The sequence below is a fragment of the Lepidochelys olivacea genome (genome assembly GCF_965140295.1).
Source record: "Lepidochelys olivacea isolate rLepOli2 genome assembly, chromosome: 5".
In the NCBI taxonomy this organism is placed as follows: Eukaryota; Metazoa; Chordata; order Testudines; family Cheloniidae; genus Lepidochelys; species Lepidochelys olivacea.
In genome coordinates this window covers 66742649-66766600 of record NC_140415.1, presented here as the reverse complement: position 1 = coordinate 66766600, position 23952 = coordinate 66742649, and the positions used below count along the sequence as shown (strand labels likewise).

The window sequence follows — 23952 nt, the reverse complement described above, 5'->3', positions numbered from 1 at the left end:
AACAGTGAATGGTCTGCCAGCTGTTCACCACAGGGAGTTTATTTCACGGAAATTTGAATTTATGGGAACTTTCTTCATCACTCCCATTTTTTTTCTTGTTTGTCCCATGTTGCTCTTTGTTTGGTTTCTCTGGTGCCAGAACTGCCACACTGGGACCATATCAATGTTGTTCATCTCTGCAGTAGAGCAGGATGTTTAATTTCTCTTCATGCTTTTCTTTTTCCTCCTCACTAAGGCACAGCCAGAAAGAGTAATAAAATGATCCAGAGACTAACTGATAATTGCTCTGGCAATTCTTGATCTGATCAAGAGAAAGTGAATCAAATTGAGAGTTCTCAAGCAGAGCCAAAAGAGGAGGAAAAACAATAGAATAGTAGTGTTTTAAGCTACGTGAAATAAAATACTGCACCTTTTGCGAATATGAAAATAGCTAGGTCGTGGGTGAAACACACATACATAGGTTGGTTGCTGTCTATTTAAAAAGGAAAAATAAATTGAAATTGGAGCCTCCTGTGGGGATTGAGCATGAGGTAACAAAATGCAGTGTGAGAAATCTGAATTTAGGATCAGGGAGGTGCAAAGGATTGGGGTGCACAAATAAAGCAAAAATTCACCCACCAATTTATTTTTTCAATCTCAAAAATTTCACTTTGCTTTTTAAGAATTGTTTTTCATTTTCATGTAGCTCTGAGCTTCCGGACTCCATGCAGGATCAGAAATGGAAGTGCTAAAATACCTACTTCTTGCAGCCTTTCTGCCCTGAGCTGAGAGAGGATATAAATTAAAGAGAACAACTGTTCTTGCAAGATTTCCAGCCCAGTTTTCCACTCTGTGGGCCTGATTATGATCAGCATAAATCAGAAGAAACTCAAAGGAGGTCACTGATATTGTACTGGTATAAAACTACTATAAGTAAGAGAAGGATTAATCTGAAGTTAGACTAGTTCAGATAAAGTTTAGGCAGGTACTTGGACTGAAAATTTCCATCTTTTGAGATCCCCCAACCATTACTGGTTATTTTAACTCTCAGCTCCCTGCTTCCTGCTGGACCAAGAGCTCTCTACAGAACAGACGCATTTTCATATACAGGGTGTGTGTTCATGCATGCACACACTCATACGCATGCTCATTCTGTCTCACGTTCTCAGCTGACCTGGAAAGAGCGTAAGGACAGCTGCATATGAATGGGGGGAAAGAGCACCACAGAAAAAAAGTCACTAAAGGACCATGAAAAGTTCAGGATCAGACATAAGAAATGAGAAGGCACAAGCATACTCATCACCTGAGCAGAAAGTCCCAATGTACAGAACGGAAATAACTCCTTTTGAACAGAGCAGACATTTCTAAACAGGACAGTAAGCTGCACTCTGTGCTGTCTAAAAGAACACCAGTTTATAGAGGGAAGAGGTGTCTCTAATAGCTCTATTGTCACCTCCATTTTACAGAAAGACAACCGTGAAAACTTTGCTTGGGAAGATGGGCACTAATGCACTAGAAGTAGGATATAATACACCACAGAGGCATTTGCCTTACCCAGAAAAAATGCTCTGCCATTATCTTTTCCAGTTCAGTATGCACAGAGAGATCATCAATGATATTAATTTCCTTAGACAAGGAACAGTATGATGAAAATGTCTTCAGACCACAGCCAGAGTTTAAAACAGCCTCAAACATCAGGCTATGACAAGCTTTTAGGGGTCTTTAACAAAAGATATTGGTTGTTTTGACATCTGTCCAGAGTTTCAGAATCAGGAACTTCAACCTTTCAGTCCTTGGTTACAACTATGCAGCTGTCTAACAGCCCTGTTTAGTGGCATTCTTTCTCATTAGCTTTGCCCGCAGGACTGAGAAAGATGGTGGACCAGCCTGGGATTGGAGCTAGAAAAAAGTCTATAGGAATAAGGACCAAGGGAATAGCAAGAGTCTAGCCTCATAGTTCCAGGCCAGATACACAAAGGACTCTCCCCCTGTGCTCCCCTCTGGCAGCATGGAAGTACAATTATTGGCTAGCTAATGGCTGCATTCTTTGCCTCAAGAGGGGTCCAGATGCACACACAGGAGTTAGAGTTGCTTTAAGCAGCATTAATTTTCCATAAATCTTACTATGGAACATAAGCAGTTTTAGTAGGGCAATGTGCTGCTTAGTGTGACTGATTCCCTGGCTACTCTTACCTACTGTCCACATTCCCATTGTCTAGATACACAGATCTTTGTGGATGGGATACAGCAGCTATCTGGTGGGCAGGGATAATACAGTATAACAACCTTTCCCTTTCCACAGCCCCACCCTGTCTTTAAATACACCCCTACCTTCTATCCTCTTCACTGTGACATATGGGCCATTACCAAGAAAATAAAACACTTTGAGATCCTCCAGGACAAAAGCTCCTCTACAAATGGAAAAAAATTACATTGTTATTTTTTGAATTGTTACTAAGAAAGTCAGGTAAAGCCTGAATTTTTACATAAAATCATTTCACATACTATGAACTCATCCAAAGATTTGTTAAGCATAAAAATGTAAATTACACAAAATGCCCTGAATAGATGTAAAATTATGTTGATGAAGCAAGCTACCTTAGCAATGACCTTTCTTGTATTTCAAAGCAAGTACAATTATTCTCCAATTCAAATGATGCTAAAAGGTATGTCTCTTAATGTGATCAAGTACTTTCATCCCAGACAATAAACAGCTGAATAGTTACGTACAAAGGAAATACTCATTTAGCATTTATTTATTTTGTTTGTAACAAGTGTGTGAAATTTAATGAAATTTTAATTCAAAATGTAAACATTCCAGGTAATATCTTTAGATGGTGTAAATCAGCATAGGTCAATTGAAGTAACTGGATCTACACCAGTTTATACCACCTGAGGATCTGGTCCCATTTTTATATTCATGGCGGGTGGGGTTCAGTACAGCTAGGCAAGAAGAAATTTCACTCTACTTGCAATTGCAATGTTGTAAAAGAATTAATGATACAGAGTAATGAGTTGTTAATCAGTATTCATTTGTATCCTTCAGAAGACATGTATAATCTTTGACAGTCATTTGTTTAAGCAATCCACATAATTGCAATTTTAACATGGTTTTTCTTTTAATATACATTAACCCATAAAATCTGTCATTTTGACCATGACCAAGCCTTGAAATTGGCCTGTGTTTGGTTTTTTGTTTTTTTTTTTTCTCTTGATTAACATGTGTTTCTAAGAGAATCTGTTTTCTCTCATTTCTGGAAGTCTTCTGAAGGTCTGAAAGGCAAAAATCATCCTCAAAGTATTTTTTGTCCATAGTGCTGTAGACACTGGCAGTTCTGATTCCAAACATCCCAGCCTAGTAACACCTGTTCAGATCTTTTTAGGTATCCTCAAATCTCAGAGACCATAAGTCACACATCTAGCTCTCTCCCATGCTTTCACTCATCTTGCAATTTGTGAGGTGTTAGCTCATTTTCTTAAATGAAAACACATACATGATTTAGTGTTTCATGGTAACTTTTCACCTCTACTTTTACTTACGCTAATGAATTCTACAGGGCATTTGAGATAACTATCAGATCTGCAGGTTATCTAGAAGAGAGAAACCATAGCAGTGCATAAATTAGCATGGTTATTATTATTTTAAATGAAAGTGAATTTCTGTTTCAATACACAGAGCAAAACATACTTTCAGACTAAAGTGACTTATTTTTAAATTAAGGAAAACAGCAAGAAGAAATAACAAAAGTAAAGTCTCCATGACAGTGGAATGTTACAGGAACATTGGTATTGCTGTACTGAATCAGACCAGAGGCCCATCAGGTCCAGTATCCTATGTCCAATAGTGACCAGTAGCGGATACCTCAGAGGATGGAGCAAAAACCCAGCAGTAGGCAAATGTGGAGCAATCTTCACACTTCAAATGCATACACATAGGACTAATCCTGATCTCTGACAATTAGAAATTGGCTTCAGTCTAAGGTTTAATATCCCTTCCAAAATGTTTGTCATTAATTATGATAACTCTGGATACTTTTGATATCCGTATTCAAACCCTTTTTTATTCTGTTAAGTTCTGGCCCTCAGTAACTTCTTGTAGCAATGAGTTCTGCAGCTTTATTACACATTCTGTGGGAAACTATTTCCTCTTATTAGTTTTGAATTTCCTACTGTTCAGTTTCTTGGGTTTTTTGTATTTCTGTTTGCACTAGAGACTGCAGCTACTCTGAGACCCAATGGCTGCTGAATTCCTCACACTAAGGAGAGTTCTTAGGAATGTGACAATATAAAGAACAAAAGGCATTATAGTTCTAATAACATAGACTTGCCAAGACTCACTGATTTGGAAGGATGTATCCTCATATTTGGATTAGTTTTACAGTATTTATTAAAATATCTTACATTAAATTTTAAACAGTTTGCTGTGAGACATTTAAAGTTACGTTTTTTTATCCCATTCTTTCAAATTGTAACATCTAGTTAGCCCTCTGCTTGGAGTATCTACCCATTATAGTTAAGTTGGCAAAACAGTTTAATTAATTATTCCTATTTTCCACAGCTTCAGGATTTTAAAGTATTCATTTCTGAGAAGAAATATTGCTTATTTGGAGTGAAATCCTGGCCACACTGAATACAACAGGGACAGGATTTCACCCTTGCCTCTTTGACGATTTTTTGCTATAGGTTTAAGCACAGATCCTTTTAGCCATTTTGAAGTTCAGCAAAAATGAAAACCCCCCACATTTTTGCTAACCATTCTTTTTCAGAAAGCGATATGGCAAAAAATGTCTGCAGTTAACTTAGAAGGGGGAATAAGATCCCGCCCCAACACCATCCTTGTTCTCATCATGGCCTCCCTAGATAACCACTCAGTCTTTCCCTGATGCAAGTGGGTTGGGAGGGAAGGAAGTGAGCCAGCATGGCAGGAGGGCAGAAGTCTGCTACTGGTAATGGTCAATTTCTTCCTGGGCTCCTTCTGAGCTGGCATAGCATTTAATCTGTAGTTCTACCCTGGTAAGTGATTTGGTGAAAATGTCCCCATGAGCCTCCAGGTTTAGTACCTATCACACTTGTTCACTTTTGAAGTAAAACAGATGTTTTTTCTAACTCTAGACTTCCATATTTAATCTAGGACCTGAAAGTCAAACCTTTCTGACCCATGCATCATCACCAGGTAAAAGGCCACATTCTGCCCTCAGTTACGTATGTGCAACTCCCTTGTCTTTTAAGTGCTATTATTTTAAAAATTATTACTATGCCCTCAGTTACATTCTTGTGAACCCAGCGTCTTCATTTTCTGATTTCAGTAATACTTGCACAGCCCTAATGACTTCAACAAAGCACAGAGCTGGGGAATATTTTTTTTTAAATAAAACCCATGAACAGAATTTTTTCAAACTTCTAAAAAGGTGTGGGGTTTCTTTATTTGGGCAAAGGTTCTGGATTATTCTTTTTTTAATGGGTCTGGCTCACTCCTCATTCACTTAGCAACTCACTGACTGAGAGCCAGATTGCTTGCCAGTATTTTATCTCAGTTAAAAATAAGACATATTGTAAAGTAAAAGCAATGATGCACTAGTACTGGCAGCTATGTCATCTGTTTGACAGAGTCAAAAGTTTTCTTTTTAATTTACTTCATGACATATATAATTTCATAAGATGATGCTAGTTTTACTGCCATGTATCATGAGGTATCCATGTGTTAGGGTACTATACAAATGATTGTTTTACATTAAGACAGTGTACAGCACCATAAAACTCAGTGACAGCTGATCACAAGACCTTAGATTCTCATAACACCTGAGATGTGGTGCTTACACCAGGGGATAATCCAATTGTAAACAGTGACTCACTGTTAACAACTACACGAAACACGATTAACAATTTGTGATTTCAGAGTAAGCCCATTTCATTTTGTCCAGCAAAGAGAAGGATTAAGGATATATGAATCAGGTTTTTATGACTTCCCAGAGCTAAAAATGCTGGAAGAGGTTTTGACAGTTCAAATCAGGGAAGAAGAGCATACAGCCAGGCAGGGGTTGAATTGATTTGGTAGAGCTGTTATAACCTACCAGCGCTTTTGTCAATACTGGCAATAATGGCTTCTCTAGTTCTAATTTCCTAGGGCACTGTTTCCTAAAGTGTGGGGTGCATCAGTCCCGGGGGAGAGAAACATTAGTAACTACTTGTGGGGGTCCTGGATAAATTGTCAATTATTCTCAGCCTCAGGTTTTGTTTATTTAAAACAAAACATAGGTTTTTAGGCGCTAAGGTTGTGAAAGAAAACTTCCAATCATGAAGTGAGTGTAACAGTGCACAGACATCTGCCTGAATTTGAAGAAAGCCTGAAACAATAACTCTGGGACATTAATTGCCCCCATTGATTTCTAGGGGTGGTAACTCAGATATCAACTGTGATACTTTAGATGTCACTATTTAACTGCTCCTTAAAGGAAGAAAGTATGATTATGAAGATTTATGCCAGTGTTTCCCAACATGGGGGAGAGGGACATGAAGGACTAACCAGGGATACACAGAAGATGTATATGTTAAGTTTCATAGACCATTAACAGCATGTCATAGGCTGTAGGGAAACATGATTGGTTTCCTTTTCCTGAAAGAAAGCTCAGCTTTCAAAAGTTTGTGAAACCCTGCCCTAGAGAGCCCCAGCCAGTGACAGAGTAGAGGTAAGTACCTTCTAAGAATCTGGAGAGGGGACCTAACTGAAAACTGAAAAGATCTCAGATCTGATCCCAACATATGGGCAGCAGTGAGGAGAAGGAAGTAGTGGGGAATAAAAAAAATCTAATGCTACACACCATTTCTTGTGTACTCAGAAGGGCAGTGAGGGGTCCCAGGCATTCCCAGTTCCAGGACCCCATCCTTGCATACACACAGACGTGGGATGATGGAACCAGGGGTTTGACCAGAAAGTTTGTGATCCTGTGTCCAAGATTCCATTACAGTGGCATGTAGGAGTCACAAGAGGGGACTTGGGGGACCAAGAATCCCCCATGCTCAAGGATATCCTATCCTCAGACATTGACACAAGCAAGAAGAGGAGAAAAGGCTGGCTCCTCCCATGAGTAGGAGCCTATATGGACAGTTAGCATGGGAAGACACTGAACTGCCTACAGTGTTAGCCTACAGTTTTAGCATAGGTAACTAGAGGAAACTGCTCTAGCCAGCAGAAAGAGGTAGTCTGGGAAGTAGGGAGAGAGTAATGGGAGAACCAAGTTAGAGACGTTTCTGAAGGGGAACCATATGACAAATTCCAGGGAAAGTGAGACAAACCCTCCTGCCCCTGGTCAGCAGAGCTGGTGGAATATAGAACAAGGAAGATTGCACCCCCTCTCCAAGAATGGCAGAATTACAATTTTGGTGTATGCACCCCTGGAGCTACAGCATGTATTCTTCTGAAGAGTTTCAGCTACAACACAGACCTTCTGCACCCACTCCAATTAACAGGACAACATTTTGCCCTCTATTACTGCTAGTCATTTTTGGATCTAACTATTAACATCTCTTTTTAATACTGATGAAAAGAAACTATAAAATAAAGGACTGGAATCCAGCAAATAGAATTAGCTAATCTCCGCTGTTTCAGTTAAGATGTTATATGTCATATGTAGTGCTTGTCTGGGCTCCAGAGGGAAATGGATAATCAGAAGAATATCTTTCAATGTCTATTCTCTGTAAAGATTTACTGAGTCTCTAATGCACACTGACAGCTCCTGCATAAAAATCACACAAATGTTAAGATCCATATATCAGGTTGCAAATAATAATAATAATTAATAATTAATAATCAAATTTAAAAATCTTCTTTGGATTCAGCTAAAATAAATGAGGAGATAGTTTCATGATCAATATCTTTTGGTGTTTGTTCTAAATTGTTCATTTGTAAAGGTCAATGTAGTAAAAGAAAAGGTTTTTTTAAGATTACAAAGATACAAAAAATGTGTCCGTTAATTGATAGGAGTTTGTAAACCAACCCAGTTATGGAATGAGCTAATTGCCATAGTTCAGGTAGAAAATATTGCTAATAGCTGCATATGGTCACACAGGCTACCCCATCTTGCCATAAATAAACTGCTTACTGGCTTCTTTGCCCGTACATTAGTGGCTTGTCTCCACACCTACTGACCACTAAGAATTTTTTTATCATATCTGGGGAATTTGTAAGACTAAATCTTAGGGCCTCCCATGTTGCAGGAACATCTAAATGCAGCTGAAAAAATGGAAATGCAGTTACTTGTGCCCACAACTGAACTCATCTGTGCCCACACAAATCTACATCCACAAATCCGGTAGTTAGACTGATTTAAAAAAGGCTAATTTCAGGCACAATTAATTTGATTTGTTATATTGGAGGCCAGGATAAGGCTCATTTAAGGATCAGAGTCTCAGTATTAACAGATGACTGAATGCTGTAAACCTGGAAATAAGAGAAAGCTGTGGATTTTGCTTACTGATCTTTTTTCAGGAACACTAGAATATTTTTGTGAACATTCTTACTACAAGTGATTTAATATGTGCTGTCAAACATCAGGTATTTGTCTTCATTTCACAAATTCAATCATAATTTTCCTCTATGGCCATTTTCTAAATATAAAGTGTCCCATTTTTTCAAAGTTAAAAAGCAATTTCCAATTTCAAAAATTGCCATTAGTTTTTGACAAGTCACCAAGAAAAACAAGCACCAGATCCTCAGCTAATATACATTGGCATACTAACATGGAAGTCAATAGGGCAAATCAATTCATGCCAGCTGAGGATCAGGTCCTTGTCCTTCCCCCCCCAAAAAAACCCAAAGCCAAAAAGTAATTGTTTCATTTCAGGTGCAAAAATGTTTTGTATGGGTCTGTAAACAACTGTTCTTGTTAATCTCTATTGGGCCATGTCAATGTTGAAAAGGTCATCACTGAAGAGAGAGACCATGGTAACTGTCCCACTCTACTTGGCACTGATGCCTCAGCTAGACTATTGTGTCCAGTTCTGGACACCACAAGATGTGGATTGGAGAATCCAGAGAAGAACAACAGAAATAATAAAAGGTTTAGAAAACATGATTTATGAAGAAAGGCTAAAAAAAACCTGGGCATGTCTAGTATTACAAAAAGAAGATGGTGGGGGGGAGGTTAAAACAGCCTTCAAATCCATGAAGACCTGTTATAAAGAAGACAATGATCAATTGTTCTTCATGTCCACTGAAGGAGGACAAGAAGTAATGGAGCTAATCTGCATCAAGGAAGATTTAGGTTATACAATAGGAAAAACATTTTAACTGTGAGGGGAGTTAAGCTCTAGAATAAGCTTCTGACGGATGTTGTGGAATCCCCATCCCTGGAGGTTTTTAAGAACAGATTAGGCAAACACCTTTCAGGAGGCTGGACTAGATGACCTCTCAGGGTCCCTTCCAGACCTGCAGTTCAATGATTCTGTGGTGACTGCCTATAGCACTAAACACAGGGCAAGACGACTTGTGTTCTTGTCCTTGTTTTGCCACTGATTCTTATATAAACCTGATGTTGCCACTCGACTTCTCTATGTCTTACTTTCCTCATCTCTAAAATGAGGCTAATACTGTTTAAACTGCTTGAAGAATCTCAGGTGTGTGCACTTACCTAATTTCATACTCAGCTGCAGCAGTTGCATGCATAATCACAGAGACCCTTTTGCATGTACATATCTTTTCTGGAATAAACTACAGACAGGTGGGGATTTTCAAATGCACCTAAGGGAGTTAAGCACTCAACTCCCACTGAATTTCAATGGAATTTAGGGACTTTGATCCTGTCACCGTTGAATTGAAGTCAAAGGTAAAGCTCCCCTTGACGTCAGTGGAGCAGGATGACCCCTGGGGTCCCTAAAGTCCCTAGGCTCTTGAAAATCCCAGCCTAAATTTTAGCCCTACAGGACTATCTCTGAAACAAAATAAAATATTTTGTTATATAAATACAAATATGGCTATAAAATTCTATAATTTTCCCCACAGCCTAGCACAAAAACGGTATTGTTGAGAAAAATGTGTGAAAATGTGTTTAGGGTGGCATCCTGTTTTACCCAGCTGTTTTGCTCATCCTTGGTCATAGAATAGCCTGATGGCATAACAGCCAAGCACTGGGTTGCCATCTGGGAGAGTTAAGACTGGGAGTGATATTGAGAATCCCTCACTCTCAAGCTGATACAGTCAAGTCTTGTCATAGGAGTAGAACATACCATGCCAAGGATGTCAATCAGCAGCCTCAAACAGCTGATATATATAGTGCACTGGAAGGACAGTGGTCCAAAAGGGAGTTATCAAGCCTGGTCTACAATATTTGCCAGAGGTAAGAAAACAAAAATAGGATGAGACAGGGCAGAGAGAATTAAAAACAAAGGAATGATGGTCCTAAAATTATAAACAGAAGAAATACACAAGGGTTGCATCTAAAAGAATCTTTAGATTCTGGCCAGGGATGGGAAGGAAAAACCCATGTACATGTGCCTGAGAAGTCTCTGTGGCCCCCAGCCTAAAGAAGTTAAATAACAAAACAATATCTTCTCAATAGCAGAGGCCAATTATTGAAAACAAGCACAGGTTGTATCTACACTGCTGGTAGCATCAGTGGAAGCCACAAGAATTTTTACCATGCAGTCATCTAACCATCAGGCCCTATGTACACAACAGAATCTAGCTGCGTATCTTGTGAATTACAGGTCCAAAATTCCAGTGTAAACAAGACCTAAACTCTAAATGAAGCAGATCTCAAAAAGAAGAGGATCCAAGCTTCCAGCTATAATCAGAAAGGCACTCTCCTCAATCACATCCCTTCTTTTGTGGACACCACTTTACTGAATTAGCAATTACTATCCCAGGTCCTTCTACTTCTTCCATGCAGCTGATATTTTCTATGTGCTAGCACCACCATTTGACAGAGGATGAGTCAAGAAGTAATGTGGAGTGTATACACCTGGCTTGCCTAATTTAAGATGAACTATAATGGAGAAATGTATATTAGAATAAAATGGTTATAAATCAAAAGCTATTTCATTTTCTGTGGTAGTGTAAAAAGCCAGAGCTGTTTGAATCCATATTTCAGCTGTCATAATCTCTTAGGGATATCATTGACCTTCCTTGGAAATTTCTGTCACATAGAAAAGAATGGTTCTGGAGGAAGAACATTAAATCACACCGCATTACTGACAGCCAGTTACTTGAAGGTAATTTAGCCCACTTTAACAAGTACTTAACAATGAATTGCACTTTTCTATAGTCTTATTCTTTACATGTTTAAGTAGCAAAGTTGGTATCTGTGTTATATATGTGTATTAAAATCAATGCAAAAATGTATGCCCCACCATCTTTCACTGAGTACAGTCTCTCAAGAGAACTATTAAGTATTCTCTTGCAGTGTTTCACGCATATATTTTCGATCAGTATTGAACTAGATGCACTAATGTTTTCAAGGAACAATAGAGTAACTTAGACCTGTAATTTCTACAGGAACTTCTTTGGATGCACTTAGGAATATAGTTTCCTTTTTTAAAAAAAATCATTAATAAATAACTTAGGACTAAAAAAATAATCACGCGAGCAGCTACCTTTCTGAAATGAATTATTCCAGTGAAGAGGTGAGTTTCAGTGTTCAGAAATGAAGTAAGGAATGGGTTGGAATCTAAATAGCCAATAGCCATGGATACCCATGTACAGAGTACCATAATTACTGCTTGCAGGAAGGCTGATTACCCAAATGTGGATGTTTGGAACATACAGTAAGTACTTTAAAATGTCTGCATGCTTGCCTAAATATGGTCTCATCAATCAGATTTGACAGAGGATGAATGAGAACAATGAAAACAGAGGAAAGTGAAAATATATCTATTTCTCCTATCATACCCTTTTGCTCTCAGATAAATGTGGTATATTCAGCCCCGAAGGAGCATAGTCCAGGCACAGATAGTTACCCTTACCTTTCAGATATTTGATTTTGTAGCTACAAACAGCCTGGCAGCTGCCAGAGCTTTTCTTGGAGGGAGGAGAAGATGTTCCTGCATTTTATTTTATTTTTTCATACTAAGAGCAGTCTACTAAATACCCTGCATTTTGAGCTATTCTCACTATCCGTATTTGAGCAATCTTTGTGAACTCAGAGAATTCCATTTTCCTTCTTAAATTATAAACCAAGAAAAAGGGGGAAAGGTCATTTATTTAAAAAGCATGCAATTCATTCACTGGATTTTCTATCATTTTCTGCAATAGACTCAATTGGCTGGAATTGGATGGTCTCACATGTAGTGTAATTAGTGATGGAAGAAACTCAAAACATTTAGGGGTTCAGCTGGGAAAAGCACATGGAATTCAGATTTCCTTATTTATTTGGATTTTTAAGATCAATAAATGATCTTTATCTATCCAGATGTATTTTTTGGACCTCAGCTAAACTATCTGAACCATCTTGGATTGCAAATGTGAGCCGGAAGTATCCAAAAACAGGCTAACTTATTTGAGTTTGGATTGCTCCGAAACCTTTGCTAATCAAGGTTTCAAATTAGAAGTGCTACAGGAATGAGTTGTCCACAAGCTCCAGTCATGTGAAGTTCCTAAACTCTTGTCCTCCACAGGGTTGGGCCTAGAATCAAACTTCATGGGACATATTCCTCCCGTGGAAAATTGACTTAACTGGGGTTCAGATAACTGAGGTTTGATTGCATTTCCTCTCAGGATTGAGGAGTTGGTCCTTTATGCATTTAGGCCTAAGACATTTGCATAATTTGGATGATAACTAAGCCTCTGAAATCAACTTTTCAGATTTGCCCTCTAAATGTTGAGATGGCTGCACTGACAGTGCTAGTAATTTTCTGAATTATCTGCAGTGTTTGCAAGGAAAGAAGGGCCGAAACTGGGTTCAACAAATAGGACAAAGATCAAGGAAAAGTCAAGGATGACTAATTTTTGTCTTGCTGATTAAACAGCTTTATGCAGAGGTGAGGACCATTGAACCAATATGATCACTGAAGCTGCAGGGGATGAAAATAGAAGACCATTAAGAGCAAGCGATGGAAAATATGGAGAAAAAGAGGAAATGTCACTCATATGGTAGCTAAATGAGATTTTCTTTCAAAACAAGGGTTTTTAATTGATTATAAAAATCCTTTGAAAAGCTTCCCTGTAGCTTTCTAATTTACTTTTTTGCAAAGTTCAAGCAAAAGATGAATCAAATTTTGTCTTCAGTATCAATGACTGTAGTTAAATAAATCATCATTCACCAAAGTATCTTTGTAGCATATTTGATGTTTTAGAAGTAAATAAATACAGAAAAGCAGAAAGAAACACTTCAGAATGCAAATATTTTTAACTAATTTATGTCATTCTGAAGCATAATATTAAAAGAGCTTCTACAAGAATAAACTTGGAAATTGATATTGGCAAAAATTGCTTAAAGAATAATCACCATTAACTCTCTATCACTTTTCAGCTAGAAAAAATTTACATAATCTAATTTATTCTCACAGCAGCCTCAAATGAGATGTCTCCATAAACACACTGCTAGTTTACGGAATCTCTTACTGTAACTTACTTTGTTCCACTTGACAGGGGTATTATGGGGAGGAAACAAAGAAATCCAGGTTTCCCATTAACCAGACTGACCCACAACTAACTGGCCGAATATGGCCAGATTGTTGGCTAAAGGTTGTCTATATGGCCAGTATTTTCAGAAGGTACAGTACACATAACTCAGCCCAGATTTTCAGAATCAGTCAACTCCCATTTAAACACCCAAATAAGTGTCTGGATTTGAAAAGAAACCTTGGGTGCTGAGTTCTTTTGAAAATCTTGCCATATACAATATAGCATTATGGGTAGAATAAAAACCTATACAGAATAGAAATTGCTGGTGCTGAGCCTTACATGCCTTATTAAATTGATGATGGGCTTTGTTGAAATGAGGCTCTGATTGTGGATGTTGAGCCCTTGGAACTCTGTCCCTGAGACCTTTTGAACATCTAGCCATATATTATTACATCCTCATTATTATCAGGATGTGTTTCACAGCAGGTCAATCTATTTCTATGTCGCACATCTTCCCCTACCCATCTTCCCCCTGTCAGCTTGTCTCATCTTTTCAGAGTTTGTGAGCTCTTCAGGAAGAGGTCCATACTTTCAGTTGTGTTTGTATGTCAAGTACTGTTTTGTAGGAACTATTGGAAACATATTATTATAATAATAATTTCATATTTTCATTAGCATCAGGTACAGGTAAATCACAATAGTTCAAGAAAACCTGTCCAATCCTCTCTTGAGAATGGACTTTCTTGTGAATTCCTGGCTACAGCCAGGATAGGAATTGCTATAGTAACCCACACATCTCCTGGATGTGGTGTTCTGTCCTATGTAGTGGCACTGAAACCACTTAGCGAGAGAGCTAAAATAAGTCTGCTCTACAGCCTTAGCTAGGAGCCATATGGCTTTTAGCTCATGCACTAAGCTCCAAAGGTCCCAGGTTCGATCCTGCCTGCCGACGACCGGTGCCTGTCGGCGTTATACTATGAAAACAGTATTTCTCCTGTTAAACAGCTTAAACTAAGAAAGGTAGATTTTTAAAGATCATTGTTCTATAAAAGAAGAGAAATTGTCCAAACCTTGAAAGCTTTGGTGTGAGGACAGCATGGGAGTTCAGCTTGGTTCTTATTTCATCCATAGTAACAGGAAGACTTTGTGACATAGCTTTGTGACAAACTATGATTGTCTAGGTTGTTCGACTTGTATCAAATCATGTTTGTCACAGTTCAAATTCTTGGAAATCTATCTCTGACAAATTCAAACAAACACCCAAATAAGAAAAACAGAATGAAGTCTTGCTGTCTTGCATTTCTCTTAATTGTAGTTTCCCTATGTACTCTAGAAGAATTTTTGAAAGGATAGTATGTATTTTCTGGGGATGTCAAAATGTCAAGTTAAAATCCATCTGTTTTATCAGGAAAGTAATACCTTTTCATAAATGCAACGTAACAGCCAGCAATCTTCCTGGCACCCAGAGGAGTTTGAGAAAATCCTCTGCTGTCCTAACACAGTATTAGTTATTATTTATAAAGTCTAAGCCTTATAAGAAAAATAGTTGCCTGACATTCATATCATGGTGATTTTTTTAGGAATATTATCTTTTATTGCCCCAATAAGACATAAAACAGACTTGGGAAGATCTGGCCATTGCTATTTTTCATTAAGATAGAACTGCAACTGTAAAGCTTATCACATTAAAGAAAAGCTGCTAAAGTTTAATAATATTTATTTTATTTCTTCCATTCTGAACCAGGTACCTTATAGAAAACCAAAAGACATCAAAAATAGTATAAAACATTTCTCCCACTGTGCTGTAAATACATTTCATTCAAACTTGGTATGAATATCCCCCCTTATGTTTCTATTCTCCTGACCCTTAGACTAGGAGCGTATCAAAGCTTAGACTGCCAAATTAGTGCCAATTTACTGCAATTTTGGGATGTGTAATCTTGTATACCAGCATACAAGCTGAGACTGCTTTCATTTATCTTGTGACACTTACAGTTGTCTCATTGGGTTGTAGTGGTTTTTATTGCTTTGCTGCTTCAAATAGGATAAACATCTTTTTTGGAATATCATGTAGTTTTCTGGCTAAATGGGAAAAAACACCTTCTTTTGTGCTTGTCTGTTGCTGTGTTCTGTTCCTTCAGAAGTCACAACATTATTAGCTTTTCAGAGAGACATAGTTACTTTTGTTTGCTTTTCCAATGTATAATAATTGTAAGGCTTCATCTATGAAGGTGTGCTGAAGGTAATGGAAGTATGATTCATGATTCCTAAGGCTTAAAGATGGCATAAATCTTACTTTTTCACTCCTCCAGGTCTGGGGCCAATATTTGCAAGGCCTGGCCCATAAGAACATAGAACACAAGGACATAAGACTGGCCATACTGGATCAGACCAAAGGTCCATCCATCCCAGTATCCTGTCTACTGACAGTGGCCAGTGCCAGATGCCCCAGAAGGAGTGAACCTAACAGGTAATGATCAAGTGATCTCTCTCCTGTCATCCATCTCCACCCTCTGACAAACAGAGGCTAGGGACACCATTCCTTACCCATTCTGGCTAATAGCCATTAATGGATTTAACTTCCGTGAATTTATCCAGTTCTCTTTTAAACCCTGTTATAGTCCTAGCCTTCACAACCTCCTCAGGCAAGGAGTTCCACAGGTTCACTGTGCGCTGAGTGAAGAAGAACTTCCTTTTATTTGTTTTAAACTTGCTGCCCATTAATTTCATTTGGTGGCCCCTAGTTCTTATACTATGGGAACAAGTAAATAACTTTTCCTTATTCACTTTCTCCACACCACTCATAATTTTATATACCTTTATCATATCCCCCTTTAGTCTCCTCTTTTCCAAGCTGAAAAGTCCTAGCCTCTTTAATCTCTCCTCATAGGGAACCCGTTCCAAACCCTTAATCATTTTAGTTGCCTTTTTCTGAACCTTTTCTAATGCCAGTATATCTTTTTTGAGATGAGGGGACCACATCTGTACATAGTATTGAAGATGTGGGTGTACCAGGGACTTATATAAGGGCAATAAGGTGTTCTCCGCCTTATTCTCGATCCCTTTTTTAATGATTCCTAACATCCCGTTTGCTTTTTTGACTGCCGCTGCACACTGCATGAATGTCTTCAGAGAACTATCCAGGATGACTCGAAGATCTTTCTCCTGATTAGCTGTAGCTAAATTAACCCCCATCATATTGTATGTATAGTTGGGGTTATTTTTTCCAATGTGCATTACTTTACATTTATCCACATTAAATTTCATTTGCCATTTTGTTGCCCAATCACTTCGTTTTGTGAGATCTTTTTGAAGTTCTTCACAGTCTGCTTTGGTCTTAACTATCTTGAGCAGTTTAGTATCATCTGCAAACTTTGCCACCTCACTGTTTACCCCTTTCTACAGATCATTTATGAATAAGTTGAATAGGATTGGTCCTAGGGCTGACCCTTGGGGAACACCACTAGTTAACCCTCTCCATTCTGAAAATGTACCATTTATTCCTACCCTTTGTTCCCTGTCTTTTAACCCGTTCTCAATTCATGAAAGGATCTTTCCTCTTATCCCATAACAACTTAATTTACATAAGAGCCTTTGGTGAGGGACTTTGTCAAAGGCTTTCTGGAAATCTAAGTACACTATGTCCACTGGATCCCCCTTGTCCACATGTTTGTTGCCCCCGCTCAAAGAACTCTAATAGATTAGTAAGACATTATCTCCCTTTACAGAAACCATACTGGTAGTTAGATAGACAAAGGCTCCCAGCCTAAAATAATCTTTCTTGCACACTGATATTACCATGTTCCCTCCTCTTTGAGGTATTACACTGGTACCCCCTTCCACTGCATCAAGTTCTGGCGTTTTGTCCATACTTTCAAGCTTATATCACTAACCCAAACTAGTTATCCATTCTTGTCACTTTCTGCGTTTCTGCATTCTCCTCTATTTCAAACCAGTGATGCCAGCAGCAATGCTCCATTTCTCTGCTTCTTCAACAAGCATTTCCATTACTCAGGGAAACCTTTCATTGAAGCCAATGGGACATTTCTACATTGGTCTACAGTAGGACTGTACCTTTAATTACTCTGGATACATGAAGTTATTGGAAGGCAGTTTTCTGTGAAAGCATCTAAGTTTCAGTACAAATATGCTTGCTGTTGAAGTCAGTGGAAGTTGTATCTTTAAAAGAAAGGCAGCTGAATTTGGTCATAAGCAGAAAAGACATATTTGTAATCTATTACCAGAACAGTAAGGGAAACTATATGTTGATTTCTTTAGGAGAGAAGATATTAATGAAGTCCCCAAGTTCAAATTCAAATGTTCTGGATCAGATTTACTGTAATAGTGGTAACTGTTCTTTCAGTACACTGATCTTTAAACCGGTGTATATCTTTTCATCTATTTCCATTTTGCCTAGCTAGATTGCAGGCCCCAGGATTCATTAGACCAACACTTGAGCTTTATAGAAAATAAGGAACAGTTTCGCTAATCACACTATTATTGTGTCTAGTATCAGGGGGTAGCCGTGTTAGTCTGTATCCACAAAAACAACAAGGAGTCTGGTGGCACCTTAAAGACTAACAGATTTATTTGGGCATAACCTTTCGTGGGTAAAACACCACTTCTTTAGATGCATTATTTTTATTACTATTATTGTGTGTGACCCACATTCTCTGTCCTGTTAAAAAACAGCCAAATTATTTGGTACAGTTCCTGTACTCTGTCTATAATTGTAAATTTCACAAATTCTAATTAAAATATAGAAGCTTTGATTAGCAGATGAAGTTTTTAAGGTCAGGCTTGACAAAGCCCTGGCTGGGATGATTTAATTGGGGATCGGTCCTGCTTTGAGCAGGGGGTTGGACTAGATGACCTCCTGAGGTCCCTTCCAACCCTGATATTCTATTATTCTATGTTTTTACTTTTGTGACAAGTGCAAATCTGTTGGGGGGGAGGGAAATTCCAGGCACCATCCTTGGATTTATTTTATTTTAGTTATCAGTGTTCCTCATCACCCTAGTATTTTGCTTCTCAAACATCCAAAATTCAGACACCTCTGTAAAATAGGGAAGTATTAGCCCCATTTTACATATGGGGAAACAAAGGCAAAGAAAGTTTAATCCAAAGCCTATAGAAAGCAATAGGAATCTTTCCCATGACTTCTGGGGCCCCTAGATAGTGCAAACATTATGTCTATATTTGTTTAAAATGTCCCTGATACAAAAGCATTTCTAACATTACACTGCATGCATTGCAGCCCCCACATTCCAGCAGCATTCAGCAGAGGTATAAATGCCAGCCCTTCATCCAGAGTCAAATACTGTGTCAGATTTTCAAAAGACATGGACCAATATTAACATATGTATGTATACGTGCCAAGAAAAGAAAACTTAAATCTCATGTTGCAGTGTTTAAACTGGAAATCATCCCAGGAATCAGGAAGTATTTTCCCCTCACATACAGTATAGTGCTCAACTGACTAGTTTATTTGTGAGGTTTTGCCATTCACTGAAACATGAGGTGAAGACCACTGAGGGAGGCAGGATACCAGATTTGATAAGCCATTTATCAGGTATGGCAAATCCAGCGCTGCTGACATAGATCAACTTGGAAATAAGCATGTATCTATTAAAGAGGCTTACTAATTCTTGGTAAGAAAGCCAATATTTCTGAACGCACAGAATAAATTCTTTCACTTGCTTTATTTTTAATTCTCAGTAAAAAAATCTCTTTACGATAATTTTTAAAAGCATTTTACAGAAACATACGAGTATCCACTGAACTATAATGTAATCATATGGTCTTTTTTACATCAGAAAATCACCTTCCATTAACTGTGAAAATGCCCCAAAGCCTGGAATACATACTATTTTAATCATATTTTTATGCTCTCAATTTTTAAGCTGTCATATTTATGTAAAGCACAGAACGTTATTGTTACAAGTCTGTTGATTACCTTAAGGAGTTCTGTACTGCCACGGTGATCAGACAAACACAGCAGCATACCATGTAATATTGCCGTTTGACATGCTCTTCTTTTGTCATTGTTGCAGGCACTAAATCCTGTCAACAGGTAGATGATAATAGAATTTAAATTTCAAACCATGAAAAAAGAATATCAAAACAATATCTGTAATAAGGCTTCACTAACCAACTCTATGTGAACAATGTACTGTCTACAGTGTATTTGTTGCAAGTGAAATTCATATGAGAAAAGATGATCTTTTAATATAAGACATGTCAAGTTCCTAGGGCAAAGCACTGAAGTGATAAAAGATGTTCTTTTAAGGTTGATGTAGTCGTATGTATTTAAGGGTGTGATGCTCAAACATTACTGTGGTTTTGGCAAATTAGTTTGAGTTATTATTTTCTCGTTTTCCCCTTTTTCAGAATGTGACCTTGTATTTTATACCACTATTCTACATGTATGTGAAATGACATCACCTTTCACTCTGCAATCATTCTCTTTTTTTGGATTATTTCTCTTTTAAGCATTCAAGCTTAAAGGTTACTGTTAAGAGAAATGGAGGAGTGAGGCTAGGTCAGGGCTCACTTAGAAAAGGTTCTTTCTGCTTTATGGGACTTTCTGTAATTAGAGAATGATCCTGTCTCAAATCAGCAGGCTTGCATGGCCACATACCCTCTAATATCATCTAACGTGCTGAATACACAAGTGCAGTAGCAGACGATTAGACAAACTGTGGTGCAATACTGAGATCAGTATTAAGTCCTTAGTATTTTTATGCCAAGAAATACCATAGGCTCTCTGTAGAATGTATTCTGCAATAAATACCCTGGTTAGTCATCATGGGTATGTCAACACAGCAAAGAAGAACCTGTGGCTGGCCCATGCCAGCCAACTCAGCCTCATGGGGCTCGAGCTGCAGGGCTGTTTCAATGCCGTGTAGACTTCTGGGCTCAGGCGGACACCCGGGCTCTCGGACCTTGTGGGAGATCAGATTTAGCACTTTTTCCTCTTTGCAAATGGTCCACCAACCATTTATGGCTTTCTGTTAATTAGTTCTTTATTCATGGTCTACAAATATTTTAATGCACATATGTGGGCCTGCCAGGACAGTATGGTTTCTATTCCTTGACCGGATGACCTAAACTTTTATGAACAAGAGTAGTGCTTGAAGAAATCATTAAGACATTGAAACTCCATGGAAGATGTTGAGGATCACTTTAGGGAGAGCAAGAAGTGAGCTGGCCTATGAAATTTTAGAGCTTTTAACATCTTTTCCTGTCCTCTTTTGCACAAAGAATCAGAAAATTCTGATAAAAAAAAATGTTTCGTTGGAAGAGAAAAGCAAAATTTCACTGAAACATTTTTCATCTGAATTTGCTGATTCATCAAAATCAAAACAGTTTGCAGGGACAGTTTGATGTTGACAAAGTTCTGATGGAATCTCTGGTTTTCTGATTGATCACTGGCCCAGCTCCTTGGCAGCTTACGTGGCAGGCTGCTGGAGAACCTGGGCTTCCAGACCCAGAGCTCCTTGCCAGTCTAGGCTTTTCAGGCTAACGGGGTCCCCTACTCTGTGGCAGCCCACCAAGTGAGAAGCCTAAGAGTTGGTGACCCCGGGCTTCCAACTCCTGGGCCAGCTGGCTTTCTCTTGTGCAGAGAATTTCATTTTTTTTTTTGTTCTTGTACCTAATCAGAAGGAAACAAAATATCAAAATCCTCTGTGAAATGGAATCACCATTTTCCTCTCTACTTCTCTCTAATTCCATCCCACTTCCTCTATTCCTCTCTGTTCTTTTACACAACCTGACTACTGCTGGTGAGGGAGTCTCCACCGTAGGCTCCTGGCATCCTGAATACATTTCTATCATATTCCATCTTATCAACACTCCATCAGAACATTGCTTTCATTTTGTATTTTAATAAGGCGAGTTCAACACCATAAAGCATTCTTAGATATGCTTTATAAAATTAAGCTTGTTTTGTATTACATTTTAGGTTCAGTCAAACTTTTTTTTCTGCAAAGCTAAATGAAATCTTTTTGAATCTTTTAAAATTTCACAATCTCAAAGCAGAGTGGAATGGGACAGTATGAGAAAATGTGAAAAGAAGAAATCATCACAGGAAGATCACTACAAGGTGTCTTGATTTGAAATAGGCTCAGCGCGTCCCAGAAAACCTCACAAGGCTTACCAAAGACACATCTTAGGTTGCCAAGCATCTTTACATAGCTAATTTCAAACTTCCATTTTAATACAGTCCCAGCTAAATAACTAATTCATTTTCTCATTTATAAAAAGAATTCCAAGAAAGATTACAGTAGGCTCAGTTTACTGTCTTTTTCCATCTCCCAACCCACATCTCTCCAATAAATAACATTTAAATTAAAAACATCACCTTTTATTCTACTCCTGACAATATCACTGAATATTGTTGTCCTGAGAACTGCATGCTACCTTGGGAAGGTAATGACATATAAAAATATACCATAAGAAAGTATACATAATATATGTTTTCACAGCATGCTGTATATGCCATTGTTTCTGAGGGACCATAATATGTAATTTGAAGAAAATGGTTTCAATTGCAGGTGTTGACTTAGATAATAATAGATGAGGACTTCACATTTGAAATGCAGACATCAATATTGACCCAGGTATTTTTCCAACATCACACTGTTTTACTTAAAAACAACCTCATATAAAGGTGGTATTCACAGAGTTCTTGTTACTTTTCAATGATTGAATCATAATTTGGGACAGTGGCCAGTATTTTGAGATTATTTGGCTTTTTGGCTTGTTAAATATTACAGCTTTGTTGGAAAGCTTTGCCTTGCCTCTATAAAGCGTTTATTTTTTCTGGCTCCTCTTTAATGTCTTTGAGAAAGCATTTATTTATATGCACAGCTCCTTTCTCTTCTGTTTTTAATTAGTAGTTTGGAGGTGTTTTTTTTCTGAACAGGCTGTGTAACAAAAAGTGGTACTTTTGACATTCATGCCTAGGGGACAGAGGATCAGAACTAAGGCAAAAGACAATAGATACTGACTTACGATATACTGTATGTGACAAAACAGGAGAAAATACTGGAAATATTAATTTCTGGGATTTTGTCTCAATTATGTTGGCTTCTGTATTTGAAAAAACAAAATAATCATGAAAAGGTATGACATTAAGTATACTTACTGAACAATCTATTTTATTCTATGTGCTGCATGGCAATAAGAAAATGTGCTAATTTAACAGGTTCAGCTGTACAAAGACAAGGCTGGAAAATAATATTTCTTGGAACAGCCCAGCAAAGATGCAACTCTTAACAACAGAACAAAAGTAGCATTCTAAGGCACACTGTGCTGCAATCCATCATTTATGAATTATAGTGTGTTTCCTAATGCCACCCACCTGTCTGGCATTTGGGACACCACCAGTTGAACAGAAGAGGAGAACACAGCTGAGGAGATGCAGGTTTGCCCCTTTCTTTCAGAGTCTCTAGCCATTCATTGGGTAGCTTGGGAAAGAAGGGAGTTGATTGGTCCCTTGCACTCCCTGCTCATTAATTTAAACCCTAGCCCAGGCCGTGTGGATCCTCTTTTTGCTCCATTCCAGCAGCTCCACTCTTCCTACCCTGTACTAGTAACCTCAGAGCTATTTCACAGAGGCTGTGAATCTGACCAATCACCTGTTTTGGGGTCTGAAAAGAATTTTTTCTTCCCACAGGACCAAACTGGCATAGGCCTGGGGAGTTTTTCACCTTCCTCGTAGCATTCTGGAAGTGCAGTTAGGTTAAATAGGAATAGGATTTAATAATTTGTGATAGTACTTGGTAGCGAAGTTAGTTCGACACTATTTGCGGCCAGTCTCCAGTGCAGTTAAAAGGTTACAAGGGAAGGTTACCAGAAGTAGAAGATGTGGGATTCTACTGATTGGCCTTGTGCTCATGGGATAGGTCTTTTGGCCTTCATAAGCCAAGGTTCCCCCTTGTAGTTCCCTCTGTCCCTCTCCTTGTGGGGGCGGGAGGGACTGTTGAACTCAGATGAGCAAGCTGAGTCCTAAGAGTAGGCTGAGGAGAGTCTACCCTGAATTATGGGTTCTATGGTAGAGGTCCTGTAACCAATGCATTGGAACTACTTAAAATGCCTGGTAGGTGAAAGTCTGGGTGACAGGGCAGGCAGTGCCCGTCTGGTACATTTTAATAAAACTACAGCCAGCAGCTTAAAATGCATCCCTATATTTCTCCTTATTCACCACCTTGTCTACATCAATGAAGTGTTTCCAGGAACATTTTTCACATCTGTGGAAATGTCATCACAGATGGGTACATATTTTTCACTTTCTAGATTTCAGTGAAAATTTTACATGCTTTTCAAGACACAAACTGGACTGTTTGTGTATCATCACATTGCTGAAGTTACATGTTTTCCGCAGATTCCCTGGTTGCCTGATCCAGCTCATGTGC

The 23952-nt window shown here is 38.3% G+C and overlaps 1 long non-coding RNA gene across 1 annotated transcript in view; it reads right to left on the bottom strand.

The window, feature by feature from the left end:
- LOC311521300 overlaps positions 1-23952 on the bottom strand; it is a 141996-nt gene that overhangs the window by 21496 nt on the left and 96548 nt on the right. The window contains exon 4 of the long non-coding RNA XR_014711851.1: positions 19491-19597. This is a non-coding gene — a long non-coding RNA (uncharacterized lncRNA). The remainder of the gene's footprint in view (positions 1-19490; positions 19598-23952) is intronic.